Here is a 24,874-nt window from a genome sequence, read left to right as displayed (position 1 = left end):
TTGCTAAATCCTCCCTTCCCAGAACAAAACAAAACTGTGGCACTGATTTACATATCTACCAACATTGTGTAAAAGTAGCTATTTCCTCACCTTCTCACCGACACTCAAAAACCAAAACCAAACCCGTTGCCGTTGAGTTGATTCCAATTTATAGCGACCCTATAGGACAGAGTACAACTGTTACATAGGGTTTCCAAAGCTGTGAATCTTTTTTGTTTGTTTATTGCTGTAGTTTAAGTGAAAGTTTACATTTCAGGTTAGTTTCTCATATAAAAATTTATATATACGTTGTTATGTGACCCTAATTGTTCTCCCTATACTGTGACAGCACACTCCTCCTTTCCACCCCTGATTTCCTATGTCCATTCAACCAGCTCCTAATGCTCTCTGGCTTCTCATCTCACCTCTGGACAGAAGCTGCCCACTTATCATTTTATGTCCCACAGTACAGTCCAATCTTTGTTTGAAGAGTTGGCCTCAGGAATTGTTTTAGTTCTGGGTTGACAGAGAGTCCAGAGGCCATGCTTTCCAGGATTCCTCTAGTCTCAGTCAGACCATTAAGTCTGGTCTTTTTTCTAGAATTTGAGTTTTGCACCCCACCTTTCTCCTGCTCCATCAGGGACTCTCTGTTGTGTTCCCTGTCAGGGCGGTGATTGGTGGTACCTGAGCACCATTTAGTTCTTGTGGTCTCAAGATGATGCAGTCTCTGGTTTATGTGGCCCTTTCCTGTCTCTTGGGCTAATACTTTCCTGGTGTCTTTGGTGTTCTTCATTCTCCTTTACTGCAGGTGGTTGAGACCAATCAGTGCATCTTAATGGCCTCTTGCTAGCAAAGCTGTGAATCTTTATGGAAACAGACTGCCACGTCTTTCTCCCTCAGAGCAGCTGGTGATTTTGAACCACTGACCTTTCAGTTAGCAGCCAAGTGCTTTAACCAAATGCACCACTGCACCATCAGGGCTCCTTCTCCAACGCTAGATATTGTCAAACTTTTAATATTATTAAATTGTATACTTCTTGAAAAGAGGCCATTTATTTTCCATCACCGTCTCCTCTGTCGCCTGCTATATAGAAAATGTTCAGAGTTTTCATTTTTTTTTATTTTGGTAATAGGATTTTAGCTGGACCTGAGTGGTAAATTTGGGGGAGTTAAGTTAAAGATAAAGGCAAGGAATTTCTGGTATGAACAAAGGCATCAGAGACCAGCAGGAGAAGTTAAGCTGGATGTATCTGGACAGTAAACAGGTCTTTTTGTCTGGAGGTTATGATTCACGTGTAAGAGTAGTAGAGAATAAGATTTTAAAAGGAGCTTATCCCCCTATTTTAGAGGCTCTTGATGTGAACTAATGAGTTCTGTTTTAATACTTTAGAAAAAGCATTAAGCAGGCAAGCAGGAAACTGAAGTCGTACTCCTGGTGATGCTACCAACTGATCCTGGATAAGTCACTTACTTTTCTATTACTGCATTTCCTGATCTGTGAAACCAGGTTGCCGTTTATTTATTCACTGACTCTTTCCATCAACTTCACATACCACCCAGACTAGATAGTCTATTAGTAGCTTGGGTTACAGCAATGAATAAGATAGCCTGGTCCCTAATTATCTCTGAACATAAAGTATCACAGAGAATAGAGATCAAATGAAGTGATGATTACAACAGTGTAGTAAGTGCTGCAAATGGAGACTTATAAGGACCTCTGGGTACCCATAAATTGGAAGTGATGTGAGTTGATCTGCTCAAGCTTCTTGGGGGAAGGGACCGTTAAGTTCATCTTAGAGGTCAAAGGTTTCCTGAAGATCATTAATGAAATGCAGTTACCTAGCGTGACAAGGGAGCAAGACATCTTTGGACACGTGTGAGCCAGGGAAGTGATGTGAGTGTCTATAAAATTATGGTAAAGTTTTATAAATAATTAGCATTAACATTTACTTTCCTTAATTGATTCACATTTACCAGCCTTATAAAAGTAAAGCTATCGCTCTAATCTGGTCTCATAAGTACTCAGCGTTAGCTCGTGGATGTTTCTTTTCAGAAGAATTTCATTTCCAAAGGAGGCCAGATGTTTTCCTTAACTCCCCAGGGCCTCATCTCCAGGGGTTTTCTCCATCTTGGAAGAGCAGCCTCCAATCTTGTATGTTGCTTTTTACTCTTGAGTTTTCTTGTAACACTTTGTGCTAATCAATTGGAAGTGTTCATGCTAATGAATTTGCACAAATGGGCTCATTAGCTGGAGTTTTTATCTTTCTTTGAACGTTTTACTTGATTCATACAAATGAGTCAGCAGGAAGAAATCAAATCTGTCTTGGCCTATGGCTTCTCTACTTTCTAAAGGAAAAAAAAACCCTTTTGACTCATGCTGAGGAACTTACCTCAAATATGTACTTTCTGAATAACTTGGTGATCCCCCCAACTGAACATGTGGATTCCACTTCATATTTTAAAATTGTTCGTGAATTTTCAAGTAATTATTATTTTTTTATCAGTGTGATGCACATACCAGGGAAAGGTAATAATGATAGAAGGCTCCTTTAAAAAAAAAAGACAATGATGGCAAATATGATAAATATTCCCTGGGTTCCAGGTTATAACTTTATAGGCAAATTTTCTCAGGTTTTCTTTTTTCTTTTCCCCCGTTGAACTCCCATTAGTCAGATGTTCCCTCTCCAGGGTTAATCCTTTAATTTTCTTATCTGTTCTATCTGTTGTGCATCCCTTTGGCTTAGTTTTTGATTTTAATTTTGAAATTATTTTCTTGAGTTTAAAATTTCTATGTGTATGTGCTTTCATATTTTTAATCTCAGAGCTTTTTTGCCTTCTGAATATTCCTTTTTAACAGCATCCTCTTTTATTGTCATTCATGAATATTTCCTATTATTTATCATGGATGTTAATGTTCCCGATTTCCTCTTCATTTCCTCTGTGTGTGTGTGTGTGTATATATTTGGTTTTGTTTAGGTCTCTAAGCGTTTCCTCAAATGTCTCATGATTCTCAAATTTAAATTCATATTAAAAAACGAAGTAAGACCTAATGGACAACAGCTGCCCAAAAGCAAAGATGAGAAAGTAGGAAGGGACAGGAAAACTGGACGAATGGACACGTGGAAGCTGGGGTATAAAGGGAAAGGGGAGACCTGCTGATCTGCTTCTGTAAAGGTTACAGCCAAAAAAAAGTTTGGGGCAGTTCCACTCTATCACATGGAGTTCCTAAATGATGCATTGCGTTAGGCAAATCTGCTGCAAAAGACCTCTTTAAAGTGTTAAAAAGCAAATATGTCACTTCAAGGACTAAGGTATACCTGACCCAAGCCATGGTGTTTTCAGTTGCCTCATATGCATGTGAAAGCTGGACAGTGAATAAGGAAGACAGAAGAAGAATTGATGCCTTTAAATTGTGGTGTTGGCAAAGAATATTGAATATACCATGGACTGCCAAAAGAACAAACAAATCTGTCTTGGAGGAAGTACAGCTATAATGCTCATTAGAAGCAAGGATGGGGGACTTCATCTCACATACTTTTGGGCATGTTATCAGGAGGGACTAGTCCCTGGAGAAGGACATTATGCTTGGTAAAGTAGAAGGTCAGTGAAAAAGAGGAAAGACCCTCAGCGAGATGGATTGTCAAAGTAGCTGCAACAATGGGCTAAAGCATAACAGAGATTGTGAGGATGGCGCAGTTCCCAGCATTGTTTTGTTCTCTTGTACATAGGATTGCTGTGGGTTGGAACTGACTTGACGGTACCTAACAACAACATATTTGTCTTCAAGGAGACTCTGTTGACACTATTTTGTATTAGAAATTAGCATTTATTTTCAAGACTTTACCTAAGTCGTAGTGCCTAATTTCTGCTTTAAACTGAACAATCCCTTCTGTGAAATTCACACTTGAGATTTTCTTTTTCCTTCCGGATCCAAGTCAGTCGAAATTATTTGAGTCTCTAGTCTCTTGTCTGTTGGGCAGAAATCCCACTTTCTTCATCTTTGAGCAATGACATTGTTCCACTGTCATTAAATCCAATTGTAATATTTTGGTCCAATTATACTGTTTATTCACATATAAAGGATCCAGTTGGGAATATGTTCTGTAGTGCTTGCCAAGTCTCCTAAATTTCCTTCTTAATGATCAAGTTTTGAAATGCTTCTATGTCTCTGAAAGTTATTATTGTGGATTTTTCTGCCCTTAGGCTAAAAGCTACATGTATGTGATTCTCTAATATTGCCTCCCCTATCTTTTGAAATACTATTTTAATATGTAACTCTTTGAATATAATTTAGAAATGAGATGTATGTGTATAATTTTATCCATATAGATATAAATATATAAATATAAATATAGATAAATATATCTCTATGCATATTAAGTTTGTAAGCGATTTATCTGTAAGACTGCTTTCTTTAAGACCCTCATGGTCATTTTCTAACATAAATGATTCAACCCCTTATGAATTATTAGAAATGGATTTGCTAATAGATGTCCTATAAAGTAGTAAGTTGTCTTAAGGTGTCACATGAATCTGTAAATATTTTGCTGATTTTGTTTACTTCTTTCTTTCTGCAATCTCAGTCATCCTTCCAGTTCACCTTTTACTTTTCATCACTCCTTAAGTGTCACCTGGATTAGTGTCTAGTAGGTCTCCTTGTCTTCTCCTTCTTCCTTAGCCAACCTTCTTTCCACATGGCCATTGGATTAAGTGTTCTAAAGACTATTTATGATGCCATTTTCCACTATTGAGAAACACATTCCTGGTGTTCAACAAGCTCAACGAAAGTCACATTTTCAGGTTTATCACCCACTGCTACCTAATAATCCAGACAAATTGTAAAACCCATAGTTTCCTAACAATGCTTTCCTACCTCTATACCTTTTCCATTCCATCCATGTTCATTTGTAGCTGCCTTGTCTGATGTGCCTCTCTCTACTCCTTCCACTTTTTATGGTCTTACCCAATTCTTTTTCTCTCTCTCTTTTTTATTTTTATTGTACTTTAGATGAAGGTTTAGAAAACAAAATAGCTTCTTATTAAACAATTAGTACATGTATTGTTTTGTGACATTGGTTGCCAACCCCACGACTTGTCAACACTCTCCCCTTCTCGACCTTAAATTTCCTATTACCAGCTTTCCTGTCTCCTCCTGCCTCCTAGTCCTTCCCCCTGGCCTGGTGTACCCCTTTAGTCTTGTTTTGTTTTATGGGCCTAGTCTTGTTTTGTTTTATGGCCCTGTCTAATCTTTGACTGAAGGGTGAACCTCAGGAGTGTCTTTATTACTGAGCTAAAAGGTCTGGGGGCCATATTCTTGGAGTTTCTTCAGTTTCTGTCAGGCCAGTAAGTCTGATCTTTTTTTGTGAGTTAGAGTTTTGTTCTACATTTTTCTCCAGCTCTGTTTGGGACCCTCTATTGTGCTCCCTGTCAGAATAGTTGGTAGTGGTAGCTGGGCACCATCTAGTTGTGCTGGAGTCAGTCTGGTAGATGCTGTGGGAGTAGTAGCCCATTAGTCCTTTGGACTAATCTTCCCCTTGTGTCTGGTTTTCTTCATTCCTCCCTCTGCTCCAGGCAGGGTGAGACCAATGAAGCATCTTAGATGGCTGCTCACAGCTTTTAAGACCCCAGACGCTACTCACCAAAGTAGAATGTATAACATTTTCTTATAAACTATGTTATGCCAACTGAGCTAGATGTTCCCTGAGACCATGGTCCCCACAGCCCTCAGTCCAGTAATTCGGTACCTCAGGGAGTTTGGATGTGTCTGTGGAGCTTCCATGACCTTACTCTTACCCAACTCTTAAGTCTGAATTTTAAAGACATTTTCCACTGATGTCTTTCTTTTCATTAGAAAATTCACTTTCTCATTCTCACTCTTCTCCCTGAATTCATTCTATTTTACTTGAATATTATTTGTCACTCTGTATGCATTCTGCTTTATGAGTTTTTGAGGAGTAGAAATAATGTCTTATTTTTTTTTGGATCCTTTTTTGAATAACACGTTTTCTAGATCATAGAAGTTGAATACAGTTAAAAGAATTTTGCTTATTCCGTTTAAAAGATACCGATGCAGTATAAATTATAGAACTTCTTGAGTCATGTGATAACACTACTTGAAAATAATCTCTAGGAGTGTTCCCAGGAAAGAAAATGAGGCCACTAATTAATTAGGTTCTTAATTATAACTAGTGTCTTAGTTATCGGAACCCTCGTGGCCTAGTGGTTAAGAGCTTGGCTGCTAACCAAAAGGTCAGAAGTTCTAATCCACCAGCCACTCCTTGGAAGCCCTGTGGGACAGTTCTGCTCTGTCCTGTAGGGTTGCTATGAGTCAGAATCCACTCAACGGCAACAGATTTGTTTTTTTTGTTTGTTTGTTTGTTTTGTTTTTCATTTTAGTTATCTAGTGCAGCTATAACAGAAATACCACGAGTGGATGGCTTTAACCAACAGAAATTTTTCTCTCACGGTTTAGGAGGCTGGAAGTCTGAATTCAGGGCATCAGCTCTAGGGGAAGGCTTTCACTCTGTTGGCTCTGGGGAAAGGTCCATGTCTCCTTTAAACATTTGTGGGCCCAGCTTTCCTTGGAAATCTCCATGTGTCTTGGTATCAATCTTTCCCTGGGTCTGAGAGATTCTCAGTGCAGGGACCCCAGGTCTAAAGGACACACTGCGCTCCTGCTCTTGTTTCTTAGGGGTAGGAGGTTCCTTTCTCTCTGCTTGCTTCTCTCTCCTTTTATCTCTTGTAAGGTAAAAGGTGATGCAGGCCACAACCTAGGGAAACTCACCTTACTTTGGATCAGGTCTGTGACCTGAGTAAGGGTGTTGTATCCCACCCTAATCATCTTTGACATAACCTAATCTTGCCTCATTAACTGCAGGCAGAGGTTAGGATTTACAACACATAGGGCAATTACATCAGATCACAAAATGGGGGAACCACACAATACCGGAAACCATGGCTAAGTTGACACATATTTTGGGGAGACACAATTCATTCTGTGACAACTAGTTAATTAAACCTTGAGCTAAAACATAGCTTCCTTTTTAAAGCAAACACTATTGTTAAAAATTGCCTTACTTATTAGATTGGTGGTCAGTATTTTCTCAAACCTACAAATACACCAACTACCAGCATCAAGATTACTTGGATAACTTGACATCCAGCAAACATAGGGAAAACTAGCATAACTCTTTTAAAAGTGAAACTTCCGATTGCTCAGAGTATATTAGCAGACAGATGCAATCTTAGACTGACTTGGTTGTTTTCAGGCCTGGCAGTGGGGGGAAGAGTCAAAGCATGATGTAATATTCTGCCTTCCTTTTCCCTCCTTCCTTAGCCTTGACCATATCTCTTACCTATAAAGAGAAAAGAAAAGATGGGTGTCCAATGACCCAAGTCCCCAGAAAAGGGAATTGAATTCATTGTGGAAGCACCCCTGCTTTTGCTGTACCCTAGGCTTCCATACTCCCATAACATTACCTCAAAGAAATAGAGGATATTTGACAGGTGAAAAATTTGCCTTCTGACTGTACCACACAACCTGGGGATTCTTGGAAAATGAGGCTAGGAGTGTCCCAAGGATAGTAAGTTCTCACTCTTACAAGCCCCCACCCCAGCTCTGTAAACTAAACAGTGTGATTTGTGACTCCCTAGTCTTACCTTTGCTTTGTAATTTTATTTATCATTTGAATTTTGTTATAAAATTACTGAAATGTATCTGGCAGTAAATGATTCTAGCTTTCTTTACCCTCTTTCCTGGTATTCAATATTGCTCATATTAAGTGGGTTGCCGATTTTCCTGTCTTATACTTATATTATCATTACATGATTCAACTGAAAAGGACAATTTTGTCTTAGATCATGGCATTATTTTGCATCTACTTTTTGTGGGTCATGGCAAAAAGGTCTGAATGATGTTGCGATGAACATGGTTATAAGAATACAGCTGCTAAACTGGAATTCAGAGCCATTTTGGATAACTTTCTTTCCTGTCTTACCTTTTTCTTTTATCGAAGGGTGATGGAAAAATAGTTTTATGAACTTTTGCAGCTAAATATTTATATTTTAGACGAAGCTGTCAAATTTCTGGTTCTTACAACCTGAAAAATAAAAATGCCTTTGCTTTGTGAAATTGCATTGTCACTTGTGCATCTGGATTAATGTTTTTAGAAGAGACTGAATTCATAATTAGATATTGTGTGTTTTATTGGAGACTCAAGTTCAGTGTACGTTGATATTCACCAAAGGTCACTCTAAGATTTTCGTGCTTCTCTTCTTTGTCTTTCTGGGTCTAGATGGCTTATTTCTGAAGCTAGTTTTAGTTTGTTTCCCTAAGAAAATTTTATCATCATTTGTGCTGCTCAAAAACCACCCCAGTTGCTAAAATGTGATTCAGTTGAGAACAATGTATTCCTCTATAATGAGCAGGTGCAGTCAATGGTTGGATAACGTTGAACAAGAGTTCTAGGATGGAAGATAAAACTGAACGAATTGGAAATTGACACTTGGTCGATCCCAATTTCTAGAAGTGGTCTGGTATTCAGTATTGCCCATGTAATAGGCTCCCCATTTTCCTGTTTTATATTTATCATTACATGATTCAGCAGCTAATTGAAAAGGTGAATTATATCTTAGGTTGTAGGCTTATTTTGCATCTACTCTTTGTGGATCATGGCAAGAGGGTCTTGCGATGAACATAGTTGTGATAATACAACTACTAAACCTGGAATGCAGAGCCATTTTGTATAAATTTCTTTCCTGTGTTATCTTCTTTTATTGAAAGGTGATGGAAAAATGGTTTTTATGAACTTTTTGCAGTTAAATGTTCATTAAGTCTTCGACAAAGCTGTCAAACTTCTGGTTCTTACGACCAAAAAATAAAAATGTCTTTGCTTTGTGAAATTGCGTTTCCAGTGGTTTCAGAACACATTTTATTTCCTCTTGTCTATTGTAATTTTAAACAAAGTCTATAACGGATACTTAGGGATCCAACAGCAAACATAAGCTCTTTTTAAATTAAAAAAAAATTTATTGTGATGAAATACATTTATAACAAAACATTTGCCAATTCAACATTTTTACACGTATAATTCAGTGATGTTAATCATGTTCACTATGTTGTGAAACCATTATCACTATCCATTTCCAGATTTTTTCATCGCCCTTGTCTTAGTCAAGGTTCTCTCGACAAACAGAACCAGTGAAATATGTGTATAAGTACATATGCACACAGCACAGAGAGAGAGAGATTAATTGATTGATTTACTTCATGTGATTCTGAAAGTTGGCAAGCCCGAGATCCGTAGATCAAGCCATAGGCTGGCTTGCTTCCCAAAATCCTTAGTTTAGACAACAAGAAGGGTAAAGGGTAAGAATGTTCTGGCAAAATGTCTCTTTATAGACTGGAGCCAGAATACTCCTTTAAGAAACTCTGTTTTTGCTCTTGAAGTCTTCAAATGATGGATTGAAGCCTACCTACGCTATGGAAGGTAACCAGCTTTCCTTGAGGGCAACTGAATTAATCACATGTAATTACTTTATAACAGCAGCTAGACTAGTATTTTACCAAACAACTGGGCACCATAGCCTAGCCAAGTCAACACATAAAATTAACCACCACAACCCTTAACAGAAACTCAGCACCCCTAGACCATTTTCCCCTCCCACCTGTCCCTGGTAACCATGTATAAACTTTGGTTTCTATGCATTGGTTTATTCTAGATGTTTCACGTGTGAGAATCATAGAACATTTGTCTTTTTGTGTCTGAATTATTCAGCACATTTTCAAGGTTTATCCATGTCATCTCATGTATCAGAACTTCATTTCTCTTCATGTCTAAATAATATTGCATTGTATACATACACCACATTTTATTTATCTGTTCATGTATTGACTGCCACTGGGGTTGTTTCTACATTTTGGCTATTGTGACTAATGCTGCAATGAACATTGATGTACAACCATCTGTTCGAGTCCCTGCTGCCAGTTATTTTGGGTATATACCCAGGACTGTAATTGCTGAATCCGAGCTTAATTCTAAGTTTATTTTTTTGAGAATTAACCACACTGTTTTTTGTAGCGGCTGCATCATTTTACAATCAATAAGCTCTTTTTAAGTTTTCCAAATTTTTTGTGTGCACATGTGTGTGCATGAACATATGTAGGCGGTGAATTGGGTTTTGTTTAGAAAGAAACATTGACTACGGCTGCTAACCAAAAGGTTGGCAGTTTGAATCCACCAGCTGCTCCTTGGAAGCCCTGTGGGGCAGTTCTATTCTATTCTGTAGGGTTGCTATGAGTCAGAACTGACTAGACGGCACCTAACAACAGCACCAATACTAAAAGCAAGACGTAGCAAACGGCTCTGATTTCCTTGTATGTCCCTCATCCATCCTTTTCTTTTTCAGTTAAACTCGTAGGAAAAAGATATTAATCATGGAAATTTGTCCACAAAGGATCAAGTAAGAATCATTTATATTTCTTTTTGCTGTTATGGCCCAGAGCTGAGTCTGATCCAAGGGTGAAAAGAGAAGAACTAAAGATTTGTATAGGAAAGGAGGCAATGGAATGGGAACTGGAAACATAACTAAGACACCAGCATTGGAGCTATGAGAGGTAGGTAAGGGTGGAGAAAAGCCAGCGCCTTGCCTTCCTCACCACACCTCCTCCACTTGTCCATCCGTCCTTCCCTTAAAGAGAGATAACTAGAATGTCCCCATTATAAAAGAAGAGGTGGAATTGGGATTGAGAGGTCTCACACAGGACTGGTTGGGAGTGACTAAAAAAGTGAGGCAAGCAGAAGTATACTTCACAGCAGGGAGGGGGATGGGTTTTATGGCCTGGGTCTGTTTATTCTCTGGTGGCTGTAGAAGTGCCAGACATTCTGCGATCAAGCAAGGGTCTGCCACGTATGGAGTCATTTCATGGTTGGTCAAGAGCCTGCTGTGCAGGCCACACCTCAGCCTTTCTTGTCCCTTAGCTTGTGTAGGGAATAGATCACATTAAGAAAAGGGCCTGCCTGAGAGATCCATCTTTTCATATGACTTAGATCAATGAATGTCTTTATGTTCTAGAATGCTTTTCCCTTGTGGAAGTTTTGTACTTTGATTGACAGATTCTAACTGCTTTCTACTCAGAAGAAAAAGGAATAGATTTTATTCTTGAAAGGTACCTGTTGCCTGGGATTCGAAGTCTTAAAATAGAAGTTGCTGTTCTTTTCACATCAAAAAGATTTGATTTAAAAGTCAGAGTTTGAGAAAACCAAAGCTTTGCTGCAGATAGATTTTTTTCCTTTAAGTGTTCTTTTTCAAAGAGCCGAAAATTACACATACTGCAGTTAATTGTTTTTTGCCCTGAAAACAAAATTATTAAGGAGGGAAGGCTCTGTGAGAAAATATAATTCCTATTATAGAGAAAGGAGCCCTGGCTGCACAGTGGTTAAGCACTCGCTGCTAACTGAAGGGTCTGTGGTTTGAACCCCTAGCCGTTCCAAAGAAGAAAGATACAGCAGTCTGCTTCCAGAAAGATTACAGCCTTGGAAACCCTATGGGGCAGTTCTGAGTCATAGTCAACTCTACAGCAATAGGTTTGGGTTTTTTATTATGCTGTTGTTGTTGTTAGGCGCCATGGAATTGGTTCTGACTCGTAATAATCTGATGTATAACCGAACGAAACACTGCCCTGTCCTGCGCCATCCTCACAATCGTTGATGTTTGAGCTCATTGTTGCAGCCACTATGTCAGTCCATCTCGTTACAGAGAACACAATCGAAGAGGAAAACACAAGACTCATCAATATATCGCCGTGTGTGGCAAACGTTAACTCGTTTCTCTTGATGTTAGTGTATCCTTTTACAAGGATGCTAAATCATAACAGATAAATAAGCCATCAGATAGGAAGACTGATGGAATACTGGAGAATGACACCATTTAAAGGATGGGCAGAGGAACAGGATCTTGTAAAGGAATTTATGTAGAAGCAGACAGAGAGTGGAGACAAAGCAGGTGAGATTGTGGTCAGGAAATCTACATGGAGGTTTTGTTTCTGTCAAACAAGTTAAAAAAACAAAACTACTAACAATCATAACTATTAATTATATGAAAATTTATGTACCCAAAATAGACTAATTAAATCCTATGCAAATATAATCTCACTTAATCCCTACAACACACCCCTATGTCACATGTTACTATCTCATTTATAAATAATCAGTTTTAAAGAGTTTTATTAACTTGCCTAACATCTCATAGCTAGTAAGAGTCAGGATTTGAAACTCAGTCTCTGACCCCAGGCTTGAGAGGTGAGAAAAAAATAAGAGTAGTAATCAGAAGAGCAAAAGTTGCAGATGTTTGGTTAATTCTTGATGGGAGTGTTTAAGAAAAAAAGTGATGGACATATAATGGAGCAACCGAGGTATAGAAGTTGTTGGTTTGAAAGCCCCAGGTTTCTAGGGAAGATACTGGAGAAGGAATTACAACTAGCAAGACCTAAGGTTCTGAATGAGGTTAAAAATAAGATATAGTGAGGAAAAAAACAAGGAGCAGAGCTCCAAAATCCTGTGGACAGAATGGATGATACATTTAATATTTAAAAGGCAGAGTAATTCCTGGGAAATCACCATCCAGGCTGTGACCCTAAGAATAGGTTAGCACACACCAAGCTAATTGTATGTGTGTGTTTTCTTCATCTGATGGTACTGTATCAAATATTTATGATACTTAGTAAGTTATTTTATGTTCATGTTGGACTTAATACAGTTGGCTTTTGAAATAAAATGTTAATTATCATAATATTTAATTGTGAAATCAACCCATTGAAGATCAGTCTTGGTGAATAATTTTGGAAATCTATTAAATTTCTCTTTCACTTTGTTCTGTTTCGCTAACCATGTAGTATTTTTTTTCCTAGAGTTATTTAAATAATATAGGAATAAACAGACTCTTCACTTCCTTTTGGTGAGGTAAAAGAGAATATTGCAAAGTAGTCTTGTTTATTGATGAGGCAAAGGGTCATTTGTGAAAAAAGAGAAATGTAGGAAATGAAATTTAAGTTTGTTAGGATACGCGAAATCTCAAAAAGCATTTTTATACCAATTTTTCTGAGTTGACATGTTTAGCACGTGACTTTAAAATGCTGTGTGCATATTTAAAATTTTAATTTGCTTTCTAAAAATGTAGTTAAGATTAATTTCAATATTTTTTTGTTTTTCTCTTTGATTAGATTGATAGAAAGACAGATAGATAGATAGGCAGCCAATGTAGGTTTTTTTGGAGGGCCGGTGTAGGTATTTTTCAGGAGACAGGGTAAAAATGATTTACTGTGCAAAGAGGTATAAACCAAAGACTTTTAATTCGGACGGAAATGGCTTATAATCTCAGCTCTACTTCTTAACTGACCGTGTGACTTTAAGCAATATTCTTAAGAAAAGTGTAGCTACTTTTACATGCTGTTGTTGGCATCGTATAAACGAGTGTACATGAGGAATGTTGTTCATAGTGTCTCCCAGAGAGTTGTCTCTATCATTTCTACTGCAGTTAGCATGTGTCTCTTAATTTATTGCAAATATTACATCTCAACTTCCTGTTCTTGTGTCAAATATCTCTTCTCCCATTACAAGTTTGATGTGAGTGACTCGATGGATGTAGCCACACGCAAAGGACATCTTCCCTCGCCTTCTTATCTCAGAAGTGGTATATTTTATTTATTTATTTTTGTATTTTAAAATTTTATTTGTGTTTATGAGTGTGTGTGTGAGTGTGTGTAGATGTCTTGTGGTTCAGCCTACCTAAAGATTTACACATTGATTTATGAACTTTTTGTGGTGGCGATGGCTGCTGATACATTTTGCTCATGCACAGCAAAACCCACATCCAGCTGGCTGTCTAAGTGGGGAGGAAAAAGGCCCTAATATGAACGTTTGCTAATTAAAACAAAACAAAAAAAACCTGGTTGCTGTCAAGTTGATTCCAACTCATAGTGACCCTATAGGGCAGAGTAGAGCTTCCCCATAGGATTTCCAAGGCTGTAATCTTTACGGAATCAAATGCCGTGTCTTTCTCCTACACAGCAGCTGGTGGGCTCGAACCACTGACCTTTTGGTTTGCAGCTGAGTGCTTAACTACTGTGGCACCAGGGCTCCTTGTGGATATTTTTGTGTGTATATTTTTCTTTTACACATTTATTTTTTTTTTAATCGTGGAAAATACATATGTGACAAAACATTTGTCATCCCAACATTCTTCACTTGTACAGTTCAGTGGCACTTACTTAGATGTTCGTCATGTTGCTTAACCATCACACTTACCTGCTCCCAAATCCTTCCATCACCCTTAACAGAAGCCTAGTACCCCCCAGGCATTGAGTCTTCCTTTCCCTCTCTCCCCCACCCTCCTCTCGTAACCACTAATAAACTTTGGTCACTATTCACTTGACTGTTCTAAGTATTTCATACAAGTGGGATTATATATTTGACCTTTTATGACTGACTGATTTCACTCAGCATAACGTTTTCAAGGTTCATCCATGTTGTAGCATGTATCAAGACTTTGTTTCTCTTTATAGCTGAGTAATATTCCATTGTATGTATGTTCCACATTTTGTTTATCCATTAATCTCTTGATGAATACTTAGACAGTTCCCACCTTTTAACTAGTGGGAATAGTGCTGCAGTAAACACTGGTGTCCATGTATCTGTTTGCATTCCTACTTTCAATTCTATTGGGTATATACCTAGGAATGGAATTGCTGGATCATATGGTAATTCTATGTTTAACATTCTGAGGAACTGCCAAACTCTTTTCTACAGCTGCTGGTTTAAATATTCATACCATGGCCAACATGAAGTTACTGAACCCAGAGTTGGGAAGAGGTGTGCACAATGCAGTATTGTAAACTAGAGTGAGCTTGCTCCATCACATCATTGGTGCTCCATGCCCTCCATGCCCTTCTCTTCTGCCACTACCAAATGAAGAACAAGGAGAAGGAGAAAAGCAAGGAATGATCATTACTGCCTCTACTTTGTTAATTTTTATTATCTTAAATTTCTTGTAGTCTGAGCCATTTTACAGAGATTCCACGGATAAAAATTGAATATATAAAAGCATTGCAATTTATTTATTTCTTTTTATTGTACTTTAGGTGAAAGTTTACAGCTCTAGTAAGTTTCTCATACAAAAATTTATACACACATTGTTATGTGACCCTAGTTGCTATCACTATAATGTGACAACACATTCCTCCTTTCCACTCCGAATTTCCTGTGTCTATTCAGCCAGCACATATCCCTTTCTGCCTTCTCATCTAGCCTCTGGACAGGAGCTGCCTTTATAGTCTCGTGTATCTCCTTGAACTAAGAAGCACACTCTTCATTGGAATGATTTTATGTCTTACAGTTCAGTCTATTCTTTGTCTCAAGAGTTGGCTTCGGGAATGGTTTTAGTTCTGGGTAACAGAGAGTCCAGGGGCCGTGTTTTCTGGGGTTCCCGCAGTCTCAGTCAGACCATTAAGTCTGGTCTTTTAACTAGAATTTAAGTTCTGCACCCCACTTTTCTCTTGCTCTGTCCTAGACTCTCTGTTGTGTTCCCTGTCAGGGCGGTCACTGGTGGTAGCCAGGCACCATCTAATTCTTCAGGCTAAGGCTGATGCAGTTTCTGGTTTATGTGGCCCTTTCTGTCTCTTGGGCTAATACTTTCCTTGAGTCTTTGGTGTTCTTCATTCTCCTTTACTCCAGGTGGCTTGGGACCAATTCATGTATCTAAGATGGCCACTCGCTAGCTTTTTAGACCCCAGATGCTACTCACCAAAGTGGGATGGAGAACGTTTTGTTAATAAACTTTTTAATGCCAATTGACTTAGATGTCCCCTGAAACCATGATCCCCAGACCCCTACGCCACTACACTGTCCCTCAAAGTGTTTGGTTGTTTTCAGGAAACTTCTTAGCTTTTGGTTTAGTTCAGTGGTGCTGACTTACCCTGTATTGTGTATTGTCCTTCCCTTCACCTAAGATAATTCTTGTCTACTGTCTAGTTAGCAAATTCCCCTTTCCCTCCCTCCCCAACCTGGTAATCATAAAAGAATGTTTTCTTCTGTGGTTAAACTTTTTCTTGAGTTCTTATAATAGTGGTCTCATACAATATGTGTCCTTTTGCAACTGACTAATTTCACTCAGCATAAAGCTTCCAGATTCATACGTGTTATGAGATGTTTCATGCATTCATCGTTGTTCTTTATTGTTGCATAATATTCCATAGTGTGATTATACCATAATTTGTTTATCCATTCGTCCGTTGATGGGCACCTAGGTTGTTTCCATCTTTTTGCTATTGTGAACAGTGCTGCAATGAACATGAGTGTTCATATATCTATTCGTGTGACAGCTTTTACTTCTCTGGAATATATTCCAAGTAGTCGGATTGCTAGATCATATGGTACTTCTATTTCTAGCTTTTTAAGAAAGCACCAAATTGATTTCCAAAGTGGTTGTACCATTTTACATTCCCACCAGCAGTATATAAGTGTTCCAGTCTCTTCACAACCTCTCCAACATGTATTATTTTGTGTTTTTTTGGATTAGTGCTAGCCTCGTTGGGGTGAGTTGGTATCTCACAGTAATTTTGATTTGCATTTCTCTAATGACTAATGATCGTGAGCATTTCTTCATGTTTCTGTTAGCCACCTGAATGTCTTTGGTGAAGTGGATGTCATATCCTTTGCCTGTTTTTCAGTTGGGTTATCTGGCTTTTTGTGGTTGAAGTTTTGCAGTTTCTTGTAGATTTTAGAGACTAGACTCTGATCTGATATATCGTAGCCAAAATTTTTTTCCCAGTCTGTAGGTTCTCTTTTTACTCTTTTGGTTAAGTCTTTTGATGAGCATAAGTGTTTCATTTTTAGGAGCTCCCAGTTATCTAGTTTCTCTTCTGATGTTTGTGCATTGTCACTTATGATTCGTATTATTTTATGCCATATATTAGGTCTCCTAGCGTTGCCCCTATTTTTTCTTCTATGATCTTCATCGTTTTCGATTTATATTTAGGTCTTTGATCCATTATGGCTTAGTTTTTGTGCATGGTGTGAGGCAAGGGTCTTGTTTCATTTTTTGCACATGGCTATCCAGTTATGCCAGCATCATTTGTTAAAGAGATTGTCTTTTCTCCTTTTAACAGACTTTGGGCCTTTGTCAAATATCAACTGCTCATAGGTGGATGAATTTACCTGGATTCTCAATTCTGTTGCATTGGTCTGTGTATCTGTTGTTGTACCAGTACCAGGCTGTTTTGACTACCACGGTGGTATAATAGGTTCCAAAATCGGGCAGTATGAGGCCTCCCACTTTGTTCTTCTTCAGTAAAGCTTTACTTATCCGGGCCCTCTTCACTTTCCATGAAGTTCGTGATTTGTTTCTCCATCTCATTAAAAAAATGTCGTTGGAATTTGGATCGGGCTTGCATTGTATCTGTAGATTGCTTTGGATAGAACTGACATTTTCACAATGTTGAGTCTCCCTGTCCATGAGCAAAGTATGTTTTTCCGCTAATGTAGGTCTCTTTTGGTTTCTTGCAGTAGTGTATTGTAGTTTTCATTGTATAGGTTTTTTGTGTTTCTGGTTAGATTTATTCCTAAGCATTTTATGTTCTTGTGGGCTATTGTAAAAGGCACTGATTTGGTGATTTCTTCTTCAAACTTCTGTTTGTTGTTGTAGAGGAATCCAACTGATTTTTGTATGTTTATCTTGTATCCTGATTCTTTGCTAAAATCTTCTATTAGTTCCAGCAGTTTTCTTGTGTATAAGATGATCTCATGTGCAAATAGAGATACTTTTACTTCCCCGTACCAATTTGGATGGCCTTTATATCTTTTTCTAGTCCAATTGCTCTGCTAGGACCTCCAACACAATGTTGAACAAGAGCGATGATAAAGGGCATCCTTGTCTGTTTCCCTTTCTCAAGGTGAGTGCTTTCAGGCTTTCTCCATTGAGGATGATGTTGGCTGTTGGCTTTGTATAAATGCGTTTTATTATGTTGAGGAATTTCCCTTGTATTTCTATTTTGCTGAGAGTTTTTATCATGAATGGGTGTTGGACTTTGTCAAATGCCTTTTCTGCATCAATTGAGAAGATCGTGTGGTTCTTATCTTTTGTTTTATTTATGTGATGGATTACATTGATTGTTTTTCTAATGTTGAACCATCCCACCATACCTCCTATGAATCCCACTTGGTCATGGTGAATTATTTTTTTGATATGTTATTGAATTCTATTGGCTAGAATTTTGTTTGAGATTTTTGCATCTATTTTTATGAGGGATATTGGTCTGTAATTTTCTTTTTTTGTGGTGTCTTTACCTGGTTTTGGTATCAGGGTTATACTGGCTTCGTAGAATGAATTTTGGAGTGTTCCATCCTTTTCTATGCTCTGAAATACCTTTAGTAGTCGTGGTGTTAACTCTTCTCGGAAAGTTTGGTAGAATTCTCCAGTGAAGCTGTCTGGGCCAGAGCTTTTTTTTGTTGGTAGTCTTTTAATTGCTTTTTCAATCTCTTCTTTTGTTATAGATCTATTTAATTGTTCTACCTCTGTTTGTATTAGTTTAGTTAGGTAGTGTATTTCTAGAAATTTTGTCCATTTCCTCTAGGTTTTCAAATTTGTTAGAGTACAGTTTTTCATAGTATGCTGTTGTGATTCTTTTAATTTCAGTTGGGTCTGTTGTGATATCACCCATCTCATTTCTTATTCAGGTTATTTGCTTCTTCTCCTGTTTTTCTTTTGTTAGTTTGGCCAATGGTTTATTGACTTTGGTGATCTTTTCAAAGAACAAGCTTTTGGTCTTATTAACTCTTTTAGTTGTTTCTCTATTCTCTATTTTGTTTAATTCCACTCTAATTTGTATTATTTCCTTTCTTCTGGTGCCTGAGGGTTTCTTTTGCTGCTCTTTCTACTTCATCCAGTTGTATGGTCAATGTTTTGATTTTGGCCCTGTCTTCTTTTTGGATGTGTGCATTTATTGCTATAAATTGACTTCTGAGCACTGCTTTTGCTATGTCCCAAAGGTTCTGGTAGGATGTGTTTTCGTTCTCATTTGATTTCTGTGAATTTCTTTATTCCGGCCTTAATATCTTCTATATACTCTTTTTTGAGTATTGTATGCTTGATATATTTTTTTCCATCCTTTGAGTTTTCTTTTGTTTGTGTCTATAACCCAATAGTTTTTGACCAAAGTGTTGTTTAGTTTCCATTTATTTGATTTTTTTTTCTTCCTTGCTTTTTCTGTTATTTGTTTCTACTTTTATGGCTTTACGGTCAGAAAAGATGCTTTGTAATATTGCAGTGTTTTGGATTCTGATAAGGCTTGCTGTGTGGCCTTATATGTGGTCTGTTCTGGAGAATGTTACATGTGTATTGGAAAAGAAAGTATACTTGGCTGCTTTTGGGTGGAGTGTTCTGTATATGTCTATGAGGTCAAGTTGATTGATTGTGGCATTTAGATCTTCCATGTCTTTATTGAGATTCTTTCTGGGTGTTCTGTCCTTCACCGAAAGTGGTGTGTTAAAGTCTCCTACTGTTATTGTGGAGCTGTATTTTTCTCTATCAGTCCCGTTAGAGTTTGTTTTATGCGTTTTGGAGCCTTGTCTTTGGGTGCGTAATTATTTATTATGGTTATGTCCTCCTGGTGTATTAACCCTTTAATTATTATATAGTGTCCTTCCTCATCCTTTGTGGTGAATTTTGCTTTAAATTCTATTTTGTCAGAGATTAATATTGCCACTCCTGCTCTTTTTTGAATATTGTTTGCTTGATATATTTTTTCCATCCTTTGAGTTTTATTTTGTTTGTGTCTTTAAGTCTAAGGTATGTCTCTTGTAGGCAGCATATAGACAGATTGTGTTTTTCTTTTTTAATCCATTTTGCCACTCTCTGTCTCTTTATTGGTGCATTTAGTCCATTTGCATTCAGCACAATTATTGATAAGTATGAGTTTAGTGTTGTCATTTTGATGTATTTTTGTGTGTGTATGTTGTTGACAGTTTCTTTGTTCCACTTAATTTTCTGTGCTGAATTGTTTTTCTTGGTTTTTTTTTTTTTTTTTTTTTTTGATGTGTATGATTGGTTATTTCCTTTGTAGTTAACTTAATATTTATCCCTATTTTTCTAAGTTTGAACCAATCTTTTATTTCTTTATATTGCCTTGACTTCCTTTCTGTATGAAAGATCTATGACTACATTATTTAGTTTTTTTTGTTTTAGTGTTGTCATCTTTTACATATTGATGTCTCTATTTTTCTATTTTCGGTGTCGTAGCTTTGATTTATTTTTGTGACTTCCCTGTCTGGGTTGATATCTAGTTGTTCTGTCCCGTGTTCTGGTCTTCGATTGTTATCTGTTGTTATTGATTTTCTAACCAAAGGGCTCCCTTTAGTATTTCTTGTGATTTTGGTTGGGTTTTTTACAAATTCCTTAAACTCTGTTTACCTGGAAATGCCCTAATATTGCCATCATATTTGAGAGACAGTTTTGCTGGACATATAATTCTTGGCTTGCAGTTTTTTTCCTTCAAGGCTTTATATATGTCATCCCATTGCTTTCTTGCCTGCATGGTTTTTGCTGAGTAGTCCAACCTTAGTCTTATTGGCTCTCCTTTGTAAAAGATTTTTTGTTTATCCTTAACCATTCTTAAAATTCTCTCTTTGTCTTTGGTTTTGGCAAGTTTGATTATAATATGTCTTGGTGACTTTCTTTTGGAATCTACCTTGTGTGGGGTTTTATGAGCTTCTTGGATGCATATCTTCTCATCTCTTAGGATATCAGGGAAGTTTTCTGCCAACAAATCTTCAACAATTCTCTCTGTATTTTCTGTTATCCCCCCCCGTTCTGGTACTCCAATCACTTGTAGGTTATTCCTCTTGATAGAGTCCCACATAATTCTTAGGGTTTCTTCATTTTTTAAAATTCTTTTATCTGATTTTTCCTCAATTAAGTTGGTGTCGTATAAGTTCTTTATCTTCAGTCTCACTAAGTCTGACTTCCATTGCCTCAATTCTGCTCCTATGACTGTCTATTGAGTTGTCTAGTTCTGTAATTTTTTTGTTAATCTTTTAGATTTCTGTTTGCTGTCCTCTATAGATTCTTGCCTGTTAGATTTGTCATTATGCATTATGCTCTTGTATAACCTTCTTTAGTTGCTCTATTGCTTTGTAATTGTGTTCCTTGGCTTGTTCTGCGTTTTGCGTGATCTCCTGAAGAGTTCTGTATGTTAATCTTTTGAAGTCTACCTCCGGTAATTCCAAGAAGTTCTCTTCCTCTGGAAGGTTTGTTGATTCTTTGTTTTGGTGGCTTGCTGAAGCCATCATGATCTACCTCTTTATGTGAGTTGATATTGACTGTTGTCTCTGAGCCATCAATAAGTTGTCATATTTATTTATTTTATGTTTGCTTACTATGTCCAAGCTTCTTGTTTTGTTTTGATATGCCCAAATAGGATGGTCGTGTCAGCTAGTTTGATTACTGGTGTCTTTGAAGCTCCAGTATCCTGTCACCAGCTGGTTAGATCTATTACTAGGTATGTGAGCCCAGGAGTCCATTTACTTTTCTAGTGTGGATTCAGCTCAGATGTCCAGATCGTCATTCCCTAAGTGTGTGGTGCAGGCTCTCACCCACAGTCCTAGATGGGCAGGGGTGATGGGAGTAGGCACAGATATCTGGCTGCAGTATGGGGTCATGCGCTGATCAAGGCAGGGGGCTGACTGCTGTCCCTGAGTCTCTGGCTGGAAGATGTGTCCCTGTTCCCTAGAGCACATAGGTAGGTGGGTATTGCAGCCTGACTATGGGCACACAATGCTGTTCGCTATAAGGACTGGAAGTCACTGCTTATTCTTGGACCCCTTTCGTGGGTGGCTTGGTGGAGTGGGTGGAGCCACCAATCCTCCGGCCCCTGATGTGAGTAGGTGAGGACCCTGCTTAATGGGCAAGGCAGTGTCAAATGTCATCAGTCTGCCACTCCCCCTTATAGCTGATACAGGTGAAAATAGGCTTCAGGTATATACCCTGTTGTACTGTGCTAATGAGGGTCTGTGCTGTTGAAATGGGCCCACAAAGTTCTATGCAGGAGTGAAAGACATTCAGAGTCTGTGCACCCCGTATGCCTGTGCCTAGGCAAAGGGGCTATGCCTGCCCTGAGTTCCCAGCTTAGGGGAGCTGGCAGATTATTTTTTCCTGTTGGTTAATTTGTTCCCTCTCCAAAGCTGGGAGAATGGCTTTGAGTGCAACAGGTCCTACTTTAGGCCCAGGGGGCGCAGCAATCGCTGAAGCTGAACCGGGCCTAGAACAGAGCAGGGAGGGGGAAGAAAAATGGGAGAGAGGTACTTCCCAAAAGGAGAGATTTTTTGTTTTGTTCTGCGCAGTAGGTTAGGCACTTGTACTTATCTTTTGCTGATTGAGCGCCATTTCTCACTCGTTCTGGAGGCTTGAGCAGACTCTCCACCACTGGGTGTCTCCTGATGTGGAAAACAAGTCCCAAGTGCCACTGCTTGCCTCACCCCTCGTGCGCTAGCCGATCCAGCCTGCAGGGTGCCGGTGCCAGCCAGGTCATGTCTCCAATTCCTCACTGCTTCTGAACCGTCTCTCCCTCCCCCTGCCCCTCAATCTGATTCCTCAACTTTGTCTTTGATGTTCAGGGCTCCTAGATAGTCATATATAATCGATTCACTTGTTTTCTTTGAGTCTTTGTTGTAAGAGGGACCACAGGAATCATGTGACTACTCCACCATCTTGGCCCCGCCTTGGCAATTTATTTTTATTGATACATTTTTAAAGGTTAATTGTAAATTTATACTAGTTCATAAACTCTTTTTGCCTTTTTAATGAAATATTTGATGTCTACTAATATATTTACTGTATATGTAAATTAAAAAGCTTAATATAATACAAACACCGTGTACTTCCTGTCCAGCTTAAGAAGATGAACGTTATCTTTAACGTGCAAAATAATTAACGCTTCTTGAGGCTAATCATATCCCCTTGCCTCCCTGCCAGAGGTGTAACCATTAACCAAAATGTTATAGTCATCATTGCCATGATTTTCTTTATTGTTTCAGCCCCTAAATAAAGAAGCATTTAGTTTTGCTTACTTTTTGGCATCACAGAAATATCCTAGTGTATATATCCTTCTTTTCCTTATCTTTCCACCCACTATTATGTGTCTGAGATTCATCTACATTGATATATATAGCTGTATGTCATCTCTTATCATACTACCTGGCTAATCCACTCAGTTATGTAATTGAATTTAGCCATATAAGGTCCCTGGGTGGCACAGATGGTTCAGTGGTTAAGAGCTTGGCTGGTAACCAAAAGGTTGACAGTTCAAATCCCCAGCTGCTCCTTGGAAATCCTATGCTGCAGTTCTACTCTGCCCTATAGGGTCACTATGAGTCAGAACTGGCTAGATGGCAATGAGTTTTTGAATTTTACTAATCTAAAGGTTGGTGGTTCAAACCCACCCAGCAGTGCCGTGGAAGAAAGACCTGATGATCTGCTTCCATAAAGATTACAGCCAAGAAAACCCTATGGAACAGTTGTACTCTGTAGCACATGGGGTCGCCATGAGTCGGAATCAATTTGACTAAAATGATTTTTTTTTTCATGAAAAGACCATAGAGTATAGATCTGTTATACCACAGATGGGTATCTGGGTCCGTGTTTTTGCTGTTATAAAGAGTGCAACTCTTACTATTCTCACACTTGCTTGTTTGTGAATAACTGCATGAAGTTTCTCTAGGGCCAGTTACGTAGGAATGGAATTGCTGGGTCTTACCTTACTAGCTCCTTAACTTCACAAAAACTCATTGCCATCAAGTCAATTCCGACTCATAGCGACCCTGTAGGACAGAGTAGAACTGCCGCTACAGGATTTCCAAGGCTTTAATGTTTAAGGGAGCAGACTGCCACATCTGTCTGCCACTGAGTGGCTGGAGGATTCGAACCTCCAACCTTTTGGTTAGCAGCAGATTTCTTAACCACTGTGCCACTAGGATCCTTCACTAGAAGTTACCAAAAAAGTGGTGTCAGTTTTTACTCCCATCTGGTATAAGAGTCCTTTTTGTTCTACATCTTTACCAACTGTTGCTGTTGTTGGACATTTTGAAAAATTTATGTTAATCTCTTGGGTATAAAATAGAATCCCAATGTCATTTTAATTTTTTTATTTTCCTGTTCGCTACGATTAACCAGTTCTTCCTATGTTCAGTGGCTGTTTTTCCTTTTCTGTGAAATGCTCATTTTTTATTGAGTATCAGACTTTTTCTTACTGAATTGTATAAGTTCTTTACAAATTAAAGATATTAATTCTTTGTCAGATTTGTGACTTGTCTTTTCACTCTCTTTATAGAGACTTTTGATGAAAAAATGTTTATAATTTCAAAGTTGTTTGAACCTTTTTTGCCTTATGTAAGAAATCTTTTCCATCCCTAAAGCCATAAAAATGTTCTCTTTGTCTTCTAAAAGGTAAAGTTTTGCCTTTCACATTTCACTGCATAATCTACTCAATTAATTTTTGTGCATGGTATGAGGTTTAATTTCATTTTCTTTCTTTCCTTTTTTCTGGAAAACAGTTGTTCCCTACTCATTTATTGATTTGTCATTTCTGTCTTCCCTGAATGACAATAACACACTTGCCTTAGGCATGCTCCCAACACAGTGTCTTTGAACTTGCTTTGTCCTGTGCATGAAGTCTTCCCTTAGGTAGCAACAGGCTCCCTTTCTCATTTCCTTCAGGCTTTTTCTCTAAAGTCATCCTTCCAGGAGGCTGCATATGACCATTTATATGCTTCCCAGATCATTTTCAATCTCTCTCTCCCGCTTTATTTTACTCCATCACTCTTATGACTATTAGAAATTGTATATACTTGCT

General features: G+C 38.2%; 1 protein-coding gene across 1 annotated transcript in view; it reads left to right on the top strand.

The window, feature by feature from the left end:
- The window catches only part of ZNF385D (zinc finger protein 385D), a 403,342-nt gene that overhangs the window by 170,164 nt on the left and 208,304 nt on the right, over positions 1–24,874 (top strand). The window lies entirely within an intron of this gene.

Source organism: Trichechus manatus, unplaced genomic scaffold (genome assembly GCF_000243295.1).
Source record: "Trichechus manatus latirostris isolate Lorelei unplaced genomic scaffold, TriManLat1.0 scaffold00136, whole genome shotgun sequence".
Taxonomy (NCBI): Eukaryota; Metazoa; Chordata; class Mammalia; order Sirenia; family Trichechidae; genus Trichechus; species Trichechus manatus.
Note: the sequence above shows the minus strand (reverse complement) of the source record. Positions and strands in the feature narration are given on the sequence as shown.